At 41.2% G+C, this 20,977-nt stretch overlaps 1 protein-coding gene across 6 annotated transcripts in view; it reads right to left on the reverse strand.

The window, feature by feature from the left end:
• kdm6ba (lysine (K)-specific demethylase 6B, a) overlaps nt 1–20,977 on the reverse strand; it is a 110,030-nt gene that overhangs the window by 57,307 nt on the left and 31,746 nt on the right. For 5 of the 6 annotated variants that reach the window (XM_011487316.4, XM_078936272.1, XM_078936268.1 and 2 more), the window contains one exon: nt 5,179–5,239. The gene's annotated coding sequence lies outside the window, so the exon portion shown is untranslated. Of the gene's footprint in view, nt 1–5,178; nt 5,240–17,605; nt 17,705–20,977 lie in introns of those variants that run through there. The other variant, XM_078936271.1, reaches the window with a different exon arrangement.

A 20,977-nucleotide genomic window follows, 5' to 3' on the forward strand; every position in this document is an offset into this window, starting at 1 on the left:
AGCCGTGGTGGGGGCCACAAATGATGCCTATAAAGTGCAGGCTGTACATAATCATGGAAAGTGTCTACGGAGCATTGACTGTATAAGAGAACTGGACTAAGTGAGGCCTCCCCCCTCACATTCCAAACAGGAAGTGGTCCCAGGAAGCCAAAATCCCATAGACTTCTATTGAAAAACAAACAGCTGTTACTCAGTTATTATACTTGTCAAAATAACCATTCTTGCTCTGCTACCCTTTTTTTTTAACATGTTCTTGCTAATCGTATTTTTTAAATGATATTTATGCATTATAGCAAGTTATTCAAGTCATAAACCGATCAATCAGAAGCCTCAACCAAAGTTTGTCAAGTGTTTGATTGACAGACTAAGCAAACAGATGAGAGCTTGAAAGCTTTTTTTGTTGGACATATTTTACTTTTACAACAGGGGTTATGAATCTTATGATACACCAGATGTATATTTAAATAAACCCCTTTTCTAATTTCAGCTAAATGTTTTTCATGTTAATTATTTTTGTAAATATTTTTTGTTGGACCGGACAGAAAAGAAAAGGAGGAAAGAAGAGAGAGGGATGATAAATAAGGGGTAGAGGGGTGATTAAGGCCCCCCAGGGAAGCCGGGCACAGGAAACCAGCACCCAGGAACAGGGCCGCTGTGACAGAGGGCCCCGGTTCCATCCGCCAGGGATGGGGCGGGGGACAGAAGATCAGAAAGTCCCTTTTCCTTGTGTGATATATGTGTGTTAGTTAGCGTGTGTGTGTGTGCGTGTATGGGTGTGTGTGTGTGTTGGAGTGTGTATTTTGTGATGTAAAGGGGGTGTGTGTACTAAAGGGTGTGGTTAAAATTGGCAGGTAGGGCACTAAGGACATCTTCTGCTTGCTGGCAATGATGTCCAAGTACCCTCCCTACCAAGGGTCCTAGATGTCTTAAGTGCAGTTCAACCAGAGAGGGGGGGGGGGGGGGGCACGTCCCATATGGCAACCAAGTGAGGGGGGGGCCACTGCCAAGTAGCTCGCATCGCAGGCCGACCCCAACCACCCTCATCCTAATAAATGGTTATATGAGGAAGAGGGTCGGGGACAGCTGGAAAATTGACCCCGGTGGTTCATCAAACGTCCCCCCCCCCCCCCCCCCCCCCCCCTCAAGCATTGGGCCCAGGCCCTCCCAGCCCAGGGGCTCCATCGCCTGAAGCGCTGACCCCCCAGACCCCCCACCCCACACCAGTAGAGAGGAGCGAAGAAAGCGCCGCACCCCGGTAGAAAGCCCAGGCCCCCGCCCCCAAGCACCGCCCCTGGGAGAACTCTGGTCAGGCCTCGATGGGACAGAGGAAGCCGACCAACAGGGGCAGCCACCGATTGCCTCAGTGGAGACCCCAACCCGTCAAACCTCCAGGGCCCCATCTCGATAGAGGACCAACTCGCTCCCCTAAGCAGCCACCCCCAGGACGGGGCCGACCCACCCACCTGGTGGGCAGTTCTTGTTTCACCTGTCAGGCTGACAGCGTCCACATTTTCAGTTCAGTTCCTCCACGTATTCACACAGCTATCTGGGCCAAACTATGCTAAGATCAGAAAGTATGTCTGAATTCCTTCACTCTGAAGGATGGAGTCCCTCTTCTTCCTCCCCCATATTTTCCCTTCTGGCACGTCTTTGATGTTGTGACATCTCCAGTTCACTCACTCCCCTTCGCCATTTTTGGATAAACTATGGGCAGATGAAGGGAAGGAATTGCAGATGAAGGAAGATCAATGGACAGAACGAGGTCCACGGAGGGGCTGAGATGAAGGTCCAAAGAAGCTGTGAGATGGAGATTGGCTGAGAAAGACTTTCCATGTGCTGCTGTGAATAATTCAACTTCCCCCCTCTTCCTCTCCTTTTAAAAGGCGTTGAGATATAATCAAGTGAGGGGTGCAGGAGAACTGATTAATTGCCAATTAATGTTTAACGAGTTACAGCTGTGTTCAGTCAAGACTGGTTGGGACTCCATCTCTTTTGACACCCCCCCCCCCCCTCTCCTTCCACTGTTGATTCTGCTCAACAGGGCGACTTTTCCAGTAGGAAAGGCTGGTACGTAGTTTATCTGATTAGGTTTAGAGGAATTAGTAGAACAAGATCAATTCTGCTCATTTGTGAAGGATCGACACAATGAGCTGAAGTATTAATCACATCGTTTCAACGTACCGTTGGCTGTATTTGAGAACTGGATCAAGTCAGTATGACTTCCCCCGTAGAAAATGGTTATTTCCGGCTCCAACCGAATCAGGTCAATTTAGTTGTCCTTTTTTTTTTTATTTGGACAACGCCACATTGAAGCCAGAAATCTTGATTGGTCCGACTGAGACGGTTGGAGACAATGTATCTATGGCAACAACTCTCACCAATGAGGAGTGAGTTTGTTGGAAGACCACACCCCTACCACTTGAAAGCTGGCTTGATCAAACCTTTCAAAGGTTTCCTGCCCATGTGCCGAAGTGTCCTTGGGCACGACACTGAACCCCACAATGCTCCTGATGGTTATAAGGTGCCGCCAATGTTCGGCAGCGGAGCCGCCGTTAGTGTGTGAATGTGAGTGTGTGCTTGGGTGAATAGGACTGTGATTGTAAAGCTTTGTTTCTACTGAGCGCTACGGTTTGCTGATTTGAGCGTTTCCATTATAAAATGGATCCATTAAGCCGGCCCAAACCGGACACTTTTGGGCCCCCGGTGGTCGTAGCGGGGTGTCTCATCTGTCTTCCTGGAGTTGTAGTCATGAGTTTTGGAGTTTTTCTGTTTCACCAGAAGTGTTTGCATGGAGATTCAAAGTGGCCTGATTTGTTTCTAATTGTGCATCAATAATGTTTCGTTTACTTTTGTAATTGAAGTTTTATTTTTAATGAGATGATCTTATAATAGTCAAATAGACCTTTTATTAACCACTCCTGACATGTCAACAAATTAAGAGGCTTTATGTGTTTGATCAATCCTTTAAAATACACACGTCAGATGACTAATGATTATTAAACCTATTGTCAGAGCTGTTTATTATTAGATTTTTGTTTAAAATACATCTTCTCATCATTTTCTGCTGCACAGCAGTGCCTCGTTTCTGTTCAGAAGCAAAGTTCCTAAATGACAGAACTGCATCATAATGATAACTGCATCAGGAGGGTGTTTGACACTGAATTTGTTTTTGGAAGGAACTTCTATGAGCTGCTGTCAGAGTAAAAGAAATCCAAATTGTTATCCAGTCTTATAAATATAACACTATTATAATTTCATTATTGTAAATATTTAAAAGCTACATTTACAATTAAAAATGCTCAATGGCCCCAAAAACATAAATAAAGCGCATTTTTATAAACAGTGTGGTGAGATTTTGCGGCTCTAGCTCGGTTTTGTCAGTAAGAAACTGGACCAAATGGTTCTTTTAGAGGCTGCAGACCCCTGGTTTAGCTGTCGCATTAATAACAGAATTCAAAGTACACATACACACTCTTTATATATATGCTAGCAGTGGAAGATTTACAATGACTCCAGATCCGACTTGAACATCTTGTCCAGACATGTGAAGCTATATTTGACCTTTCCAAAATAATTTGAACTCACTTATTGGTGGAGAATCTGAATTTTCATTATTCTAATCCAGATCTCAGGCCATCGGTCCTCCTTGTGACCATTTCCAGGATTCAATGAATAAACTCCAGGCTGGCTTTTTAAAAGCAAATTACAATAAAATGAGCCAAAGGAGCCGGTCTTCTGAACAGGTCTTTCAAATGAACCGATCCAAAAGATTTGGCTCCCTAAAAAGAGCCATAGATTCCATCTCAAGCTGCCAGCAATCTTTTTTCAAACAACATTAAATGCTTTGTACAGTGGAGCCAAAAAAGCATTTCGTCAGCCACCAATTGTGCCCCTTAAAGAGGAGAGAGGCCTATAATTTTCCTCATAGCTATACCTCAACTATGAGAGACAAAACAAGAAAAGAAAATCCTGAAAATCCATCTCACTTAGCTGGGATGTACGTTTCCGGTCTTTAGGCGAACCAAAGCTTCAGAATGATTGGCTGTCATGTTTGTACATAAGGATAGGTAAAATTAAGGTGTGGAAGTTCTTTAGTGTCAAACTGTTGCATCAGCACTTGCATTAGAGGTTAATAAAGCAGGAATTTCTCAGGTTTGGCTTCATTGATGCAGTCCAAGATAAAATAACGTTCTTGGGTTTGAAACTCAAGAAGTATTTAGTGATATGAAAGACAATTCTGCGGCTATACATTAGTATTTTGCACCATGCCTACATCTGCCCTTTATCCTCTCCAGCAAAGACCCACAGGGCCCCCAGGTTGGTTGCTCTTCCTTTTATTCTCCATCCTCCTTTATCCTCATCCTGTCTTATCGCTGCCTTCCCTCCACTCATCTGATTCACGATTTGCCTGAAGCGTCTCCATTGCTTTCTGTTTGTGCGTCTGTCAAGGAAAGACCAAATCCGCACTGCTCAGATTGCCTCTGAGTAAAAGGCCTTCCCTGTACAGCAGAACCTGTCTGACCCGATCGGTCTATGACCACTCCACAAATGCAAATATCATTCAAAAAAGATGCATGGTTAAAGCAAACTACTGAACTGCGTTTTTCGTTCTGTTTTGGCTTTTCTATCAATGTGACGCTTTCACCGATGTGTGAAGAAAAAGACAACAGGATGAAGGGAAGGGAGGTGGAAGAGCTGGCCGTCACTCCTCGTGCACGCTCCTCCTTTTCCTCTTTATCTGCTCTCCTTCTTTGTCCTGTACTCTTTTCTCTCTCTCTGCTTAATCTCTTCCCTCTTCACCTCCCTCCTGCCTGTCTTTGCTCTCCTCCTTTCATCTTCAGATGGAAGCAGAGCGGAGCCCAGCCGGCAAGTGTGTGGTGCCTCTAATTGTATGCGAGTGTGTGTTTGAGTGTGCAAAACGTGCTTTAAAGTCTTGAGTATTTTTTTTATTTTTTTTCACCGACCACATTGTGTCTGTGTTTTTGGCTGGTGTATGTGTGTGTTAGCTGTTAAGAGTGTGTGTGTTGGGAGATATCTAGTTTCCTCAGGGGAGTCCAGAGCCATTTCCACTGTCTGCTGCAGCCAACCAGCCCAGAAATGCATCAATGATCTATTAAGCAAAAAAAAAAAAAAAAACCCACACTCGCCCATGCAAACAGATATGCATCTTCCCCTTACCTGTCACTGGTGAACATAGTGGGTGTGGACAGGCTGGAAGCAGGCTAAACAAAAAGCTGACCTGAAAACACAGAAAAAGGCAGATTGTAAAAAATTAAAAGTCTTTTCCTATCTAACAAATTTCATGACGTGTAAACAGAGAACCCCATGTACCCCTGTAAAAAAAAGAGGTGGGATCACACAAGATTTCTCTTCAACCCACTCCTGTTCAAGCACACTGTCTTGTTTTATCTGTATTCTTTAAACTCTTGTGTTTATTTTCATTTGTGTTTAAAATAAAGAAAATTGAATTGAAATGTTGAAATAAGAATGGAAGACGGGGGAGACATTCATTTGGACAGTTTTAACTTTGCCAAAGAGGGACAAAAAATGAGAATTTCCCAGTGACTAAGGTCAATCTTTCTTTCTTTCTTTTATTATTTATCATAATTTGTTCTGAAAACATCTGTAGTTTCTTGTGTAATAGTGACTCTCAGGTACCAAAATCCTAATCTAGGTCAATAAAGTGATACTTTTATTAGGTGTATTTAGCCATATTCGTGATGTCATCAATGGTTCTGATTTCTTTTGGTTCATTTTATAGCCTGAAATATCTCCATAGAAAGAAGTTTTTTAATAAATAGCATAATATTGTCAGCAAAGAGATCATCAATGTATAAAACCCCCATTATCTTTAATTCCTTCTGTATGAATATCTTGACACATCTTCTCTTCTAGATGATTGATATTTAAAAGGATAAAGAATAACAAATCGCCTACCATGAATACCCAGTTCATATTAGGGATCCGATGATGCAATTCCTTCACAGTTCAGATCAGACGTCGGTTTTTTGGTTCACGCTTATGATGTATTTTTTTTGTATCACAAAACAATGACAAAAAAACTAAGATTCTGAAACATAATTTATTTTAAGTCTGGTGCAACGCAATAAAACACAAGAAAACCTTTTAAATCAGCACAACACGTGTTTGACACTTTTAACATGAATATACTGGTACGCAGCAGGGATGCAACGATTCACTTTCCACACAATTCGGTTTAATGGTTTTATCATACTATTCAGTTTGAAACAGAATTGTGGTAATATATAAATAGTAAAAAGTAATCCTACTATTGGTCAAAGAATCTAACAACCTAGAACAGAGCTATCCAACACGGGTCTTTAGCCCCATTAACCCCGGAGCTTTGGCTCAAGTGTTGACATTCTTTCGACTACCGTAACTCTTCAACCATTTACGCAATTAATGTAATACCAACGGATTCTGAGGCTCAGTAAACCAACATTGCGCTGATATGCAACACTTTACAACAGTGAAGTGCTTAAACAAAGAATGTAAATCAGCTGATTCCCATTGATTGTGTTAGCGGTTAAGAGTTCCGGTAGGTGAAAGAGCGTGTGTTATTCAGGTGTCACCAATGACATCTCCATTGTTAAAGTGTTAAGGGTTTTCCAGTTATCCCTGCAGATAATTATCTAGAACAGGTGTGTTCAGCCAATCAAAATATGGAAGCACTTGATCCCGGTAATCAGCAACAAACAGGGCAGAGACAGCTGGAAAACAAGAAGGATGGTAGCTCTTGTACAGCAGGATTAGGCCGCTATGAGGTAGAAGATGTAATCGAGAGAAGAGGAAGTCTGGTTGTCTTTGTTTAGGCTGATGTCCCAGAAACAGAAGAGGAATGAATGGCGGGTAACGAATGGATGGATCCAGCGAGCGCTGCTTAATATCCAACAACAGATTTATTGTCCATCAGTCAAGATGGTTGTTAAACCGCCCAGTTATGGCATAAATCCTTAAACTATGACCAAAACCATTTTAATAAATTGGCTATCAGAAAATTGTTCTGCTTATGCTTTCTGAAATGGTTGTGAATATTAACAAATCACAGAATAAATATTTTATAGTAAACAATCTAATTGAAATTAAATAGATTTATTCATGTCACCACAACAAAACGATTTCCTGTTCAAATCCAGATGTACTAAACCCATTCCTGAAACTCTAAAAACCTAAGGATTTAAAGTCTGATGAAATCTTTGCTATACTTATGAAAACACACAGAAACACGCAAACCCAGTGTTCTGACCAGCGGCGGTCAGAGTTGCCAAAAGCATACACCCACAGTTTTAACACCCTTGAAAATCCCAAAGCAAAGACAAAAGCCGCGCGAAAAACGCAACGGACAAACACACGTGCATCAGCACCAACTTGACAAAACACATGAACAAGACACCAGCATGATGTAAGACCATGCAATATCAGACATCATATAATTAAAGCTAAAGCCTGCTTATCGACCAGTTAAATAGGACAGCAGTTAAGCTCTGGAGATGCGGCTTGTTTACAAAAACACACACGCTCAGATGATGTGACAGCTCTATAAACATTTTTCTGCTGCTTCTACACCCACGAGTCGCTGGTGGTTTAAATAAAAATAAAAATAAACTAAATACATGTTGATAATTTCCTGAGTAAAAATCACTAGAGCTTCCTCAAGACATGTCATTGAGGACATTGGATTAGTGTTTTATTGAGGTACGACTGGCTGTTTTGAATAATGTTTTTCTTTAGAATCAATTAGATGGTTTAAATGAAAGAGAAATTTGTAAATCAGAAATGTCTTATATTTATCAAGTATAAACACAACATCTTTAGTTATCTGTTTGACCAATAACACGACTGTACACTGTACACAGTATCTACATGGACAGTAAAAGAGTTTTATTTGCTGCATGAACAATACCTTCGCAAAAATCTGTATTAAATAGGGCTATTGTCCAAAATAGGATAAACTGATTTAAAGAATTTAATGTGCCACAACAGGAGTACTATAAAGAATGATCGACACATCTGAAGAACAATCCTTGGATTCCTGCATCTTGAAATACCTAAACATATTATCACTTGGTTTAAGCTACAAGGAGGGCTAAAGGAGAGTGGGAGGAGGACCTGCCGTTCTCCCTATGGACATGTCTTGCACACTTCTAAGAATTTTCTTCATCGTTGCTTCAAACCCCCCCCCTTCTGATAGACCGTCTCTCCTTTGACTGTCTTTAGGGAACAGAGCTGACACAGACGCTCCCACTATCTGACTGACAACATGGCCTGAGGGGCCACAAACAAGAAACATGACAAGTTATATCACACTATAGTGATTAAAAAAGAAGCCCCGGGATAGAGCCTTGAGGCACACCACCTGAAGTGATAACTTTAGCCAGAAGGAAGGTGTGTCATACTAATGTGTGTCTTTCTGTAAAAAAAAAAAAAAATTGAAGACAGGGAAGACTAAAATCCCTTAAGGGGAAAGGCTATTTCCCTGTTGGGTCATGGGGTTGCCGGAGCCTGTCCCGGCTACTGTGGGGCATAGGCGGTGGACAGGTCAGCAGTCTTTCACCGGAACACAGGGGTTGACATAGCCCAGAAATTTGCACTGGCCCACAGAGCCAGTAGTTTTTGAAACTTACTGGCCCTGCCTGAAAGATACTGGCCCGACACCGCGCATAGCGGGACCCGCCGCTTCGCAGGTGCTTGCAACTTTAGGGGGGTCCGGGGGCATGCCCCCCCGGAAACTTTTAATATGGTGCAATTTGGTGCATTCTGGTGACATCACTTATTTCTACACTTTTCAATGACTGAAAATAGACCATATCAAACTTAAATCTGCTCTAGTCTGTTTCAGATGTTTTGAAGAGAGCACTGCAGTGTAGTAGGTAACACTAGTTCAGAAGTTTTCATGGTGCTTCTAACGACAAATATCGCAATAAATCATAAACCTTAAATGTGTTAAAACAATCTAATGGCAGCTTGAACCATTTAACGAATCAAATAAATCCCTTAATGCATTTGACCAATCGGATGGACGCCTTCACATTGTTGACCAATCAGATGGAGCCCTGTTATGTTAGATGTTTGTAACCTATGTCAACATGGGTCATTTGGAGTATAATTTTTAAACTGGGAATGGTTATTTGGTTATTTTGCTGTTTGTTTATATACCGCAAATTATATCGTTATCGCAATTTTAATCTCTGATATCGCATATCGCGAGTTTTCCTCATATTGTGCAGGTCTAACTGAGATCATTCAGCTAACTAGAAATACTTACTGCTTACAGTGTTGTAAAGAAAAACAAAATTAAGTAGTTTAACATTCTACTGCATTTGAGTCTGAGATTAAGGTATTTGGAGTTGCCTTTGATTCTTTGACATTCAGCTTAAAGCTTAGTGGATACAGTTTCATCTTCAATGCATTCATTAAATATCTTGCTGTCCATACTACTAATTATACCCACTACTCCATCCAACATATTCCTATCTATTCCTGCCATGTCTTCCACATCTCTGACATGCTTCAGTCTCTCTTCAGTGACGGTGTCGGATTTATAATCAAATGTTATAATAACCCACTGGCTTGTTCCTTCGTTGTTGCTGTTTAACATTGTTTTGTATTGAATTGTTACATTCAATAAAGTTTGAAAAAAAAAGTAGTGAGCGCGTGCCGCGTGGTGCTCGGCAGTGAAAGCCGGGCGCGCGCAGGCGGGAGAGAAGGAGAAGTGATCAAAGGTTTCCCATAGAAACCCTTGAAGTCTGAACACAGGACTAGCAGAAAAACTAAATTAAGAAGACGAGGTAAATCTACACGTTTTCGCAAAATTGACTTTATTGAAAAAGGTGAAGAATATATAAACCGTTAGATATTTTAGTGGCCCGAGCGGACAAGTGAAAAGTAAAGTCTTGTGGTCCGCACTGCTCGAAAAACAGGACCGGGCCAGCGGACAAATGGCTATGTCGAGCCCCGGAACACGATCACTCCCACACACAAAATTACAAGATAACTGTATATCTGCACTCAATCAATAAAGATCTTTGTGTTTGAAGAAAAGATTTAACCAAGGCTATGTCCGAATTCCCACCCTAACCCCTATAAAGTGTGTTTGCCATTTTGTAGTGCTATCCGGATCTGCAATTCCAAAATCGAGTGCCCTGGATATTTCCCAGAAGTCTCTGCGAAAAACCAGTCTGCATAGATGCTCACTAAATCGGCGAATATAAACCGCAATGCATTGTGTCTGAACAATTTTTGCCCCAAAAATGTATTTAAAAGTATTTTTTAATCAATCCTCAACGTTTTTATCTTCAGAAGACAGTGGGCTCATAAATAATTGTCACAAAACTCTCATATCAATTAGATTTTAACTTTATGGAATTGATGACGTCATATCCGCCGTTAAAAAAAAAAAAAAGTAGTGAGCAAGGTGTCTGAATTCCTTTTAAATATCAGGCCACTAAATAGTGCTGCACAATAAAGTGTTTTAGTAGTTATAAGTTAGAGTAGGAATTTGGACAGGGCGTCTAGTGTAAAAAATAAGACAAATATGAAACACCATTTGCATTTCTGATGTTTTCTCTTCTCTACTGTATTCCTTCATGTGGCATTTAGGGACTTTCAGCAATGCAATGTGCAATTAGACGTGCATTTGTGTTGTACATGGTTCTAAGTACAATAAATTACAACTTAAGCCAGGCAGTCAAAAAAAGGTCTGCTATAATTAGCCAGACTGTCAGGGTGCACATTATGGAAAAAATTAGGGAGTGTTCATCAAAACGTGATGTGGACAGAAAAAAAAAAAAAGCTGCCAGTTTGTCTGCAGAGTGAATGCACGTCTGAGCGTGGCTCCTGGCTTGGCTTTGATGTGTGCGCCGCTGACCCCGCTGGTGTGTTAGCGAGTGTCAGACAGGGACACAGACAGAGCATGAAGGAATTTATGGCTTATTCAAATCACAGCGACCCAAAAAGCCGTCAGCCCACATCAAAGTCCTCCACTTTCTTTAAACTACACGTGGTAACTTTTTCTTTCTCTAAATGAGAAACGCGCCTTTATGAGTAACACATGTGTGTCACAGAAAATAAACAGTGTAGGTGTTGACATCTTAGCGTTCGCATCATTCTGCAGACAACAATCAGAGAAATGGATAAAACCAAAACATCTGACATCTTCGTTGGGATGTTAAGTAAATCTGACACATGAACAGGTGTTATAAATAATCCCTGGATAAGAATAACCTAATACGCCTGTGATTTATGATGCCTAATAAGACCTGAGCTCACTCTGGGTCATGACGGCCATTATCATGACTTATGAAGATTTTAATGAGAGCTGAACCGATGGCTCGCACCAACGTTGGTGAAACCAAGCAGACAGATATGAAGCAAAGACAAAACAGCATCGGACGTGGCTAATGCGAGTTGACGGAATAACATTTCAGCTTTTTACGCCTTTTATGGTGAGGTCTAAAAATACTGATTGTTCAAAATCTAAGTGATATTTACTTAGAACATGCAATGCAATAACTCTATGAATCGTGTTCATTTTAAAGCAATTATTTGTAATTTGTTGGCAAAATTTGGTTTTCGATTAAGCTATAATTTTTTTTTAATGTCAAATTAAAATAGTTTTTTTCCTAAATTCTTTGAGTTGAAGTCACTAGTTAAATAAAAACAGTTTTTCGTTACCATAAGAAATTGGTTGAATGAAATTTGACATCGATATAACATGAAATCAATGGAATTCGGTGGTTTGGCGGCGACATTTTGCTTTGTGGAAGCTGAATGACAACATCTGTTATTTCACTGCTAGGATTCTCTGATATCTTTTTTTTCTTCAAGATATTAGAGTGAAAATGCAGAAAACTAGAGCTGTTTTCAACGCGTTGGCGACTGTTAAATGTGCAGCCCTTTGTTGTTAAAATCATGCCCCCCTGTTTAGTTGCTAGGAGACCTCTGACCATGTGCAATGATCTGACTGACCAGTTGACCTCTAACCTCACAAACTCACATGATCTCAACAGTTGATTTGCCCACGATGGCTACCCGTTGTGTCTCACATCCCATGGATTATCTCTGCATCATGATTTCTGACGTTCCTTAAAGCCTGAAGTACAGGCCGCCACAGCTGCTCTTCTCTACATTGACCAGACATATGTACCTGTCTTATGGCGTCCATGTTGGGTGTTTACGTCCTACAAAACTTTTAATCATTTTCATTGGGTTTAAATCATCTGTGTGTACCAATGTAAAGCCTTGTAAAATAGTGGTTATAGGTTGGCAGATTTGTGAACTTCTTTCACTTTCGGCGTCTCCCATCAGGGGTCGCCACAGCGAAACAACCCTCCCTCGAGGATGAGCCGCATGGTGAACTTGGCAATGTTTTTACGCCGGATGCCCTTCCTGACGCAACCCTCTCAATCCAACCGGGCTTGGGACCGGCACAGCAGCAGAGAAGGGAATAGGGAGCAGCCCGGATTTGAACCCTGGTATGGGAGTAAAAAGAGAACACACTTGTGATCCAATCAGTCTATAATCATTGTAAAGAAGAAAGTTGACTTCTTCCTGAATTTCGTCTTTTGCAGGCTATTTTCAAGCATGTAACTCCTACGATAAATGAGGGATCACTGTATATCGAGCTTAAATCTGCACATCGCATCGTTTAATGACTAGCGAAAGGTAGAATTGCTTTTTGGTGCGCAAACACATCCTCTACACATGATTTCCTTCAACCTTTAACACACCAATGTCCAGGAATGTGGATGAATGCAGAGGAGGACTGGATATCGGGTCAGAGAGTTACAGAAAACCAACATTATTTCAATGAGCAAACACAGCCTTGCAGACAGAGGAGATAGCTTTTTGAAAGCGCGCATGTTTGTTGTCACTCAGTCTTGCCAGCAGTCAACGCGGGCTCACCGGGTAGGCGTCATGGTTTTATTTATTCATCAACCTTCTGGGAACTGGCAATGAGAGACAAGGTCAACGCATACTGAACACCCATGTGCGAACAAACACACACTCAGACCACCTAAAGACGACTCTATAGGACACCTCTGCCAGCGCATATACTGTCAATGTGGTGCTGGAGCAGAAACATATGCCTGGGAAGCCAACAGACCCCATTAAACATCGGATCTCCATTGCTTTTGCTGAGTCAGCATTCCAGGACACAAAAAAGACTGGAAAATTTCAGAGGAAACAACGAACCCTGTAACCAAGAGACGCACACAAACACATTCAGGAGGAGCAGAAACTCAGAAAGACCAGGGAACAAAGCAAACAGCCCTGCACACGCATAAAATGTGTGCTACTTTGCATCTGGCTCCTCTTAGACCCAGACACAAGAGAGGCAGTGTTTGTGATTTTGGTTTGATGGATGAGGAATGAAGAGGAGGGCTCACCAGAAGTCCATCCAGGAGAGACACAGCGACTGTCAGATGCACAAACCACACTCAGCTGTGCAGGAGCACAGCAATACTTTGCTCAGTTCAGCAGTGCACTCTGTCAGAAACACGTGCATGCCGGAGGAAAGCCCTCCAAGAACGTGTGTTTTGTGACTCTGAGTCATCATTTGGGGGATAAAAATAACCCAGAGTGTCAAATTCGATTTTTGCCTGAAAAACTGCATGCACGGTTGCACACGTTCAAGACCAGCGAAGTCTGGACCTATTCCTGCAGTGTTGACGTGCAAGCTGGACATCTGTGCATCTAATCTGACCTGCCTCTTTATTATCAGCAGGACACTGGCCTCAGAAGATCCAAGGGGCGCGGAGGAGGTGGATGCAGGGATAAAGGCTGTTTGATGTTAAAGTTTAAAGGGAAACTTCAATCAATGAAAACCGCAAACTACCAGCCCACAGCAGGTCGCTGTGCCCTTGTTCAAATAAAAAATAAAGAGATTAAACTCACTTTTCGCCCCACTAATGTGGACAAGGCTACTCTTATCTATAATCTGTTGTTTTTCTTTTTTTTAAAACAGACTTTGTGAAATGAGATTTATGAGAAGTAGAGAAAACTAAGTGTGGAATGGTTCGGCACAACATGCGTGTATCAACCCCCCCCCCCCCGAACGCAATTCACAGTACACCGAATTTGTTTAAAGTTGCTGCTTGACTTTTGTCCAGAACTGTGTCCAGGAGCTTCCGTCTACAGCTTTATTGACCTCATTGTGCGGATGCGGACGATGACCGATCAGGTTTATTTATTCCGAAGAACTGGACTAAAGCGTCGCCGCACTGTGGCAGGAGAAAGCTCCGTCGAGAACCAGTGGGAGGGGCTTCATAGCAGTAGGGGACACAGCATTGACTGTAAAAACAATCGACGGCTCAAGTCCTCTCTTGTCGTGTTCCCAAATAGGAAGTACCATTGCTTCCTGATACGGGCGCCGCCATGTTGGAACCAGTCAACGGTGTTGGTCCGAGTGGCTCTGAGTCATCGTATCTATGGCAATTACTGTCGCCATTGCCATAGATACGATGACTAAGAGTGACTCGGACCAATCATTGTTGACTGGTTTCAACATGGCGCCGCCCGTATCATGAAGCGATGGTGAGAGATTTGGCCTCATTTTGTGAGAGCTGGGGGTAAGGGATTATCTATGGGTGACGTAACACCTCGATTCGTCCATTGTTTTTACAGTCTATGGTACACAGTGACTTTGTTTGTTTCCATTTTACTGATCCGAACCATGACTTTTGTGATCCGTTGCACCCCTAAAGAAAATAACTTGGGATCTTATCAGTAGGAAATCTTTTAGCCATTAAGTCATGTTAATTTTTTTGATACTATAGGAGGAGCATTCAACCTCTCTTGAATTTTCCAAACATCCCTTTGAAGTCTAACCACCTTTTTTTTTTTATAGTGGTTCTTTCATAAAAATGGCCGTCCGTTCTGACATGGAATCTCTTTGCACTGCTAAAGCTGCCGGCCAATCCTCTGCTCTAATCCGGCTTGATCTTTCTGTAGCTTTTAACGCCGTATATCTAAATATCCTCCTTACGCTTTGTGAACTGGGTATCTCTGGCACTGCTCTTGAATGGTAGAAATCCAAAGTATTCGGGCAAACTTTCAAAGTTTCCTGGAAGGGGAGGTGTGAGGATCTCAGTCTTTGGTTTAGTTTCTTTAAATTAGTTCTGAAGTATACTTCATTTGTGTTGAGTTTGATCAATTTGGTGATTCAACTTAGTTTTTGTTGTATGTTTTTTTTTTTGTTGCCAACTAAACAGTCGAAGTTTTTGTTTTGTCACAATTTCTTTGAGCTCTTCGTTTTTTTTAATTAAGTTTAAAGGTTTTATTGAATTATACAATTCTCTTTCAAGTTTGCCTATTGTTTAATGGTATCTCTACACTGATGTTCCACAGGGTTCTGTTCTCAATCCTCCTCTCTTTTCAGTCTTTATCCAATCTTTGAGCGCCACTATCCACTCACACAGTTTAAATATTTTTATGCTGACGAAGCTTTGCTTTTCTCTTTCAAAAATTTTAATGGTTGCTCGATTAAACTGACTACAGGGTGGGCAGCTCAAGGCATCAAGGGCCGGCATGTCTGCATGATTTACAGATGTCCAAGCCCTACTTGTGACTGATTACTTGGTTCAGATATGTCCAGGCAATTACGACATGCCAGAGCAGGGTATATTGGAAAACATGCAGAAATGTGGTCCTAAAGGCCTGGAGTTGTCCATCCCTGGAATCTTACCCACTTACCAGACATTTGGCCTCTAAATCTTTAAAAAGCTAAGACCCTTTTTTAAATTTCGTACTACACCTTAGATTTTGAAACAACATCAAGGTTTAGAGAAGACGAAATTCCAATCTGGACTGATAGCTAGCTTAAATAAAATTGAATTCAAGTTGTCCTGACAGAATCAGCCTGTTTTCTGGGTTAATTAGGGATTCTGGAGTCAAGAAAGGTGAAAAAGGTTGATAGGTCAGCCTGAAAAGCAGGATTGGAGAATCTGAAGACCACAAGTTTGAAATGTGGAATGTAGGGTTAACCACATTTAGGCAAGTCTAACTGTGATCATATATGTGCATTTGTGCGATGGATTCTGATGATTTACTCCTTTGGTTTTTATTTCAAAGAGTTATAGATGCCAAATTTAAAACCTTTTTTATGATTTTAAACCAACAAAACACTTTTTTTCCCAGACAGAATAATCCCCATTTATAAACTGAAATCTCCCAAAAATGTAAAGAATAAAACTACTTCAATGGTTAATGCATGGTAGTACAACTTTAGGGTCACTGTGGTCATAGTCTAAACATGTGCTACGTTAAAGGTAGCTGGGTTTTTTTGTAGCCTACTAAGGCTCAACAGACTCCACGAAGACAAAGAAACTGGTTTGTTTTCTTGAGGTTGACAAGAATGGTTTGTAATTTGGAGTCACCATTTAATGGTAAAAAACCTAGGGTCACATTACCTCAGTATATATTATTACACCATATAAAATGGTAGGGATCTACATACAACTATGTGATAAACTCCTTCAAGTGATGCATAAAATAAAAACTGCAGAATCTATAACCTACTTTGAAATTTACAAAAATAAATAAATAAATAAAAACTATTACTGAGTGGCGACACCTACAGTTTGGAATGAATAATTACAATATTGGTGGGTAGGTAGAGTTATTATGGGTCTCCAATATCCATTAAAATTGTCTCCAAAGATCCGTTAATTTTTACTGTAACCCTTGTGCTATCCTAGGCACTTTAACATTGGGAGTTGGGTCATGTAGACCCCACAAGACCTTTTTTCTTTAATGATTTGTGAACCTCACTAGTGTCCATGGATTACATGAAATTCTTTTCACCTTTATCCACCTTTGTCATGGTAGGGAGAACACGTCAATGGAAGGGTGGGGTCATCTAAGATAGCACAAGGGATAATAGGACAGTGACACAAAACGTAAAAAAATGGTTCACTTCCCAACCCACACAATCTTGTGTTGGCGTTATTTTGTGCGAGGTGTGAAGTTTGTGGTTGAAACTAACAAAGATGGTGGCGTTATAGTAGAGGTACTTTAAAAAACAAAAAATAGAAGGAAGATCAATGAGGCAGAGATCCTGTCAGTTTACCCAACAGGAAGTTGGGAAAAATAACTAAAAGAGAAAGTGAGTGAAGGTTGTAAGCGAGCTCGAAGCATGGTGACAAGTATCACTCATCTGGCCGTACAAGCCAGTCATAGGAGGCAGCGCTGTGGGTGGTTGTGAAGGATGGAGTACTTCCATTTACCCACCCTCTGAGATTGATACATGCTAGCTAAGCTAGGACTGGTGGCTAACCTTTATTGGTTAAGCAGCTGGTTTGATGTGGAGCCCACACAAGGCGACAAGCTAAACGGCATCACACTCACCGCAGAGGGATGGGGGTGGGTGTGGGAATATTTCTGCTGTGTGATTGTTTATGTGTGCTCTCAAAGGATTGTGGGATCAAACGTCTGTTGGATTTGCTGGTAAAGATCTGCAACGTTTGTGTTTAGCTGAGAACATCAACTTACACAGTTGTATTTTATGAATGACAGGACATAGATAGAAAGAACGAAGAGCCAAAATATGGGGGGGGGGGGGGGGGGGTGCTTGGCTGCGTCCCACCTTTGTCCTTAGTCTCAGGGGAGGGGGCCTGGCAGAAGTGGGCCGACTGGCAGTTCTGGGCTGAGGCCAGCCCACACACTGTGCCACGCTGCTCAGGAAAAGCCCTGGGAAGACGAGGACCAGAAGGGTTGCTGAATGACCTCCTCAAACATTTCCACATGCCCCAGGGGGGCACGTTGTGCCCAAGCCACTGCCTCTTGACACATCTGGTTCCCCCAGTCTGGACTTTTGTCCTAAAGACTGTAACTGATACCACTACCAACAATCCTAAAACAGAGACTTAGACGAATACAGAATACAATTTTGTCTATAAAAAGATGATAAACACCAGATTTCTGAAACTTGTTTTAGTCACACCCTCTGACAACCAGCTATAGCATCATGTGAAAAAAACCCAGCCTGACACCAATTACACTACAAACATGGCAGCGAGGAAATGATTATCGTTTGAACAATTCTCTACTCTTATCGTCTTTGATTACCTTCACATAACATTAGCTTAATTTAGGAACAAGACAAAGTAAAAAATGAAATGCTTGTGAGTAACAACCATACATTGGTAATCAATAGTCTGTATCCATATTTTTGAAAACGGAATTTGAATTAATTTCAGCAAATTCATCAAGGGCGTCGAGTTTCAATATTAAGTTGATGTACAGATGCAATCTGACTTTCTGCTGTGTTTTTGAGCATCGGGTGCGGCGGTCTGACAGCAGCGCCTTTCGGGCATGGCGGGAAAGAAGACGGATGGATTAAAAAAGTTAGGGCCAGGGAAGACTCGATGAAGTGTTTAGTGGGTGGAGTCCAAAAGCAACATTGACGAGAACCTGATTGTCCTCATCCTGAACTTTTCATTTTTTTATTATTTGTATCGAGACATTTGTAAAAAGTTTCTCTATTTTTATTTTTTCCCTCCTTGCACTAATTCGGGACAGCAAGTCGTCAAACTGGGTCACAGAGAGAGGGAAGTACCGCTGAAAGCTTCCATTAAACGCAACTCCTGCAGTGGATGGGGAACCTCACCGGACTGGGAGAGTCTCTGAATGATCTTATGAACGCAGACATGGAGACGTGTTTACCAATGTTTTTTGTAAAGCTCTTTAAAATAAATAAAAATCATTTGTGTCTTCCATGCAGATATACATTTACAGTCAATGCTTCCATGAGGCTACGAGGCAAAAAACCTTTCACCGTGGCTCCTCCCACACACGTCAGGAGCATCAAATTTATGAACACATTTTTTGGGACAAATGATGAGTAGAACGTTTGTCGCGCATAGACAGAGAGGCATTGGATGCGAGTTTGTGTTTGGTGTGAAGGCAGCACTATAGCTTCAAGGTGGTTTACAACTTTAGGGATGAAACTCAATGTTCATCCTTAGGCTCAAATAGTGGAGCAACTGTTTCAGGAGGAAACTGCCATGGGAAAAAATAGCCCTTTCAGGCTTTATGTTACATGTGTGTTTTTAGTCTGGCACAAAGTTGGACACTCGCAGAGTGCGTCTGAAAAAAATGACCTCTGTGTTGAGCGTGCAACCACCGAGGGTCAAGTTTCAAATAGTCCTTCTCTCTGCTGGTCTCAGTTGAGGTATAAGGTTACCAGTGGCTCCAGACAGCAAAGAAAAGATTCCTCCTCCTTTCACCTCCGTCTCACCTGACCAGATGAGAGGGAGGACAGGATGGAGTGTGGGGACGAGCGGGCAGAAAGAGAGGAGGATGAAGAAACTCAATGGCAGGGTGGAGGAGGTGTAGACAGTAGGATAGGCATGGTGAGTGACTGCCTTGTCCACCTGCACAACTACATCCACATACACAGACAACTTCAGCAAACAACAGTCAAATAGCAAAAACAGAAGATGGAAGGAAGGGCAACGAACTCTATGAATTCTGCTAGATTTCTTTAACCCACAACAGCAAAAGAGCACACATCCCTCCGGCACTTCAGTGGTTTTCAGTTTGTTAGATAATTAATTTCAAAGTTTTACTTCTAACTTGCCCTCTATGGTCAAACTTCTCATTCTATCTCAGAGCTTTTGAAATTCCACATGAGAACTGGAGTGAGTGTGGCATCACCCATAGAAAATGGCTTATTCTGGCTCCAACCACTTAAGCCAATTCAATTGCCATTTTTTTATAATAGAGAAACTGGCCTGTTGGAGCCAGATATCATCAGTCAGTCTGGGTCAATGTTTCTTAACACCATGTACAGCATTTGCTTATTTCCAAGAATTACAAAACCAAGTAGGATAACTGCAAGTTGTGCAACATTAATTGATAACATATTCTCCAATGACACTGAAAATAAAACAGTTAATGGGTTGCTAATTAATGAAATCAGTGACCATCTTCCAGTTTTCACAGTATATGACAATAGTTATGTCAACCACAAGTTGCATTTCTCAATGGGATACAGACGAATTAAAACAGAAACCTCCATCAATGCATTTAAAACTGAGCTACTTGAGCATAATTGGGATGTGATTTATCAAAAAGAAACTGTTGATGAGGCTTATGATTATTTTTTGCGGATATTTGGTTCGATGTATGATAAACATTGTCCAGTTAAAAAGTTCAAGGAAAAAATTAAGTATTTCCATTGTCCATGGATTACAAAAGGACTGCAGAATGCATGTAAGAAAAAGAATACTCTTTATAAAAACTACTTAAAAAAGAGAACAAAAGAGGCCGAAATTAAATATAAAAAATACAAAAATAAGCTAACGCAGATCATAAGAACATGCAAGAAGGAATATTATGGAAAACTTTTAGAGGAAAACAAAAGTAATATCAAAAAAACATGGGGCATACTTAATACTATTCTAAGAAAGGGTAACAAGGAAGACTCCTATCCAAAGTATTTTATTAGTAAGAGTGAAGAAATAGATCAAAGGGAAGAGATTGCTAAAAGATTTAATGATTTCTTTGTAAACGTGGGACCTGAGTTAGAAAAGCAAATCCCGGATCCAGGAACATTTAGAAAGGATGTGCAAATGTTAATTGACAGAAATCCCAGTAGCATGTTTCTTAACCCAGTAACTGAAAATGAAATATTAAAGACCGTGAGAGGAATGAAGGGTAAACTCTCTACTGATGTTAATGGCATTGATATGGCCTTGGTGAAAACAGTAATCAGTGGAATTCTGAAACCGTTAGAATATATCTTCAATTTATCATTCCAAACAGGTTCATTTCCTAATCAAATGAAAATTGCAAAAGTTATACCATTGTACAAAACCGGGAACAAGCATCACTTCACAAACTATAGGCCAGTTTCTATGTTACCGCAGTTATCAAAGATTTTGGAAAAAATTTTCATAACCCGATTAAACTCTTTCATCGAAAAGCACAAGATACTGGACGAAGGACAGTATGG

Source organism: Oryzias latipes, chromosome 18 (genome assembly GCF_053564925.1).
Source record: "Oryzias latipes strain Hd-rR chromosome 18, Olatipes_Hd-rR_3.1".
NCBI lineage: Eukaryota > Metazoa > Chordata > Actinopteri > Beloniformes > Adrianichthyidae > Oryzias > Oryzias latipes.